The following is a 2,905-nucleotide window of genomic DNA, read 5'->3' as shown; positions in this document are numbered from 1 at the left end:
GAGTTATACGGCTAAACGTATGAGGCTCTTGGTTAAACCGGCCGGTAGAAAAGCCGGTCGTTCCTCCTATATCTGTATAACTTGCGAACGAAAGCAAAATAGAAAAATTGTCACGAGCTAAACATCACCGTTGAGAGGTTAGGTATTTATATACAAAGTTTTGTTGAAATCTGTTCTGTAGTTTAGAATAAATTTCTTGCTCGCCGCGAATTTAAGTGACAATTACCCGGCGATACGGGCCGAATATAAGGAAGTCTGAAATCAAGAATGACGGTGAAATGAAAAAAAAACTCGCAAACGAAGATGAAATAGAAAAAAATTTATAAGCTAAAAAAATCACCGTTTGGTAGTTAGGAATGTATATTCAAAATTTCGTTCAAATCTGTTCAATAGTTTGGAAGAAATTCTTTGATCACTGCGAATTCCGGCCTGTTTCGCAATATATGCGTAAATCACGAATGAAGGCGAAATTAAAAAAAAAAAATACGAGATAAACATCACCGTTAGGTTCTGATGAATACGTGTTCCGAGTTTCATAGAGCTGCGTTCATTAGTTTGGGCGATATTACTTGATAATCGAATTTGGAGATTGCTCGTGAGACCGGCCACGAGTCCGGCCGTAAATTCGCCCGCGACGTCTTAGGTTTCTAGTACTGAAACGGTTAAAACAGCTGAAACACATATTGGTTCACTAAATGAAGTTCTATTTGAGAAATGCACAATTGTGTTTAACCTTTATCTTTTAAAATTGCAGCGTACTAAATTTCAAGAATGAAACGTATGTCTGAGGGGGGCGCTAGAAATTCACTAGGGAGCCAAAGGGGGCGCCAGCCTGAAAAAGTTTGGGAACCACTGAACTAATTCAATCGTTGCGTCACTATTCTACCATCATACATATTATTTGTAATGAGCGACATCAGAATAATCTCAAGTGATATCCGCTTTTCTGAGAATGTGTTGGAATGAGTATTAAAAAATATAAAGCGACACTTTGCTTTGATTAAGAAATTAGTCATATATAAATTACTGATTAGTTTTTCTAATTTAGGTGAAATGCCATTTTCCGAATGAACCTATCCGACTTATAGGTGTCAGATCAGAATTTAAGAAAGTGTCTATCGGGCTCTGGAGTCGGCAGGAAACGGGTATCCATCCTCCAAACTTTATACTACCTACACGTTTTCAACGTCGATAATCTAAAAGGATACAAATCTATTGGATTTGATTGTGTAAAGATATTGTTGGTGCATTGAACAAGAAATTTTATGTAAGTATAATATCAATTTTGATTTTTGACTAGAATTAGAGTAGGTAATTCTCTGGCATACTCATCCTATGATTCAAGTCAGGAAAAGATCTACTCTGTGAGCCGCGACTGGATTTTTTGAGCCGCGAAATATTGAATTTTCAAGCCGTAAGTCTATTTCTCAAGCCGTGGAAAGCCATTCTTGAACCGCGAAGTTGCGAACTCTTGGCGGCGATGGCACGCGCGCAGCGCCGCCAGCGCGCGATCACGATTCACGAATAAGCTCAAATTTTGCCCTAGAAACAGCAGTTAAACATTATTCCCTTAATTTCCTTAATTCACATGTAGTTTAGCTCATGCTAATGCCTACCTTACGTCTTACGATATTACGATAGTCTGAGAGGCGAGTTCAAGATCTTCATCTCTTGCTGCTGTCACAGTTTACCATATACGTTATACGTGTATGACGAGAGCGTAGTACTAAATCGCGGAGGCGCGGACTTCAATATTTGATAATGATAAATTTTATGATAAAGAAAAAAAAAGAGTCGAACATACAAAGTTCGGGAAACACTTGTTAAGATGTTTTGACCAACCAGTGAACAAAAACGGTTCATCTGCAATGAAATATAAGCTCAAACATAATAAAATGAGAGCCACTACCTTATAGCTACGACTAATATAATTAAAGAAACTAAAAATCATTAACATGATGAGACTCTTTTATGAGCAATTTAAGACATGTGTTGTGTGATTCTAGGCAAAAATCCATTTGCGACGTTAAACATCTTATAAAAATTTCCGTTTTTTTCAATGGAAGGTAAATGCGCTGTCTCTTATACACATCTAGATGTGTATAAGAGACAGCACCAACATCCATTCTCTTCACCCTCGTGGCCATCTCTTCTGTGTAGAGGTTGAAGAGAAGCGGAGACAGGATACAGCCTTGTCGTACGCCTCTCCTGCTCCTCACCCAGTCCGTCTCAATATCCCCAAGTCTATATTTTGCTCTAGTATTCACATACATACTTCTCACAAGCCTCACACATTTTTCACTCATTCCAATTTTTCCCAGTATTTGACACAGAAGCTCTCTATCCACCCGGTCATACGCCTTTTCTATGTCTAGGAATGCCAAGTACACTTTCTTTCCATCTCTTTTCATTCTCCCTATCAGTTCATTCACAACATATATATTATCTTCTGCTCTTCTGTCGTATCTAAAACCATTTTGCTCTTCACCAAACACTCTTTCGTTCCTAATACATCTTTGCATCCGCTCATTCATAACCGCACAGAAAATCTTACCGCTGGTGTCAGCAAGGGCAATCGGTCTGTAGTTCCTAAGTTCCTTTTTGCTCTTGTGGCCACCCTTGTGAAGCAAGGTAACACGACTTTCATTCCACGCATCAGGTACACACTCATTTGTCCAAACAACATTGAAAAGATCAGTCAGTCTGCCAATTGCACTCTCACCTCCGTACTTATACATCTCATACGGTATCTCATCCATTCCAGCTGCCTTATTATTCTTCAATCGCTCCACCACTTGTTTCACTTCCTCATTTGTAATTTCCTCGTCCATGCCACTCAGACTGTTGCGTTCTAATGAAACAACATTTTCACCAGGCGTAAATAAGTCATTCATCCCACCAATGT

General features: G+C 38.9%; 1 protein-coding gene across 1 annotated transcript in view; it reads left to right on the top strand.

The window, feature by feature from the left end:
* Nucleotides 1-1,081: 1,081 nt before the first annotated feature.
* The window catches only part of LOC108674259, a 10,533-nt gene continuing 8,709 nt past the window's right edge, over nt 1,082-2,905 (top strand). Inside the window, exon 1 of the mRNA XM_018162199.2 lies at nt 1,082-1,267. The gene's annotated coding sequence lies outside the window, so the exon portion shown is untranslated. The remainder of the gene's footprint in view (nt 1,268-2,905) is intronic.

This window comes from Hyalella azteca, unplaced genomic scaffold (assembly GCF_000764305.2).
Source record: "Hyalella azteca isolate HAZT.00-mixed unplaced genomic scaffold, Hazt_2.0.2 contig10021, whole genome shotgun sequence".
Taxonomy (NCBI): Eukaryota; Metazoa; Arthropoda; class Malacostraca; order Amphipoda; family Hyalellidae; genus Hyalella; species Hyalella azteca.
Note: the sequence above shows the minus strand (reverse complement) of the source record. Positions and strands in the feature narration are given on the sequence as shown.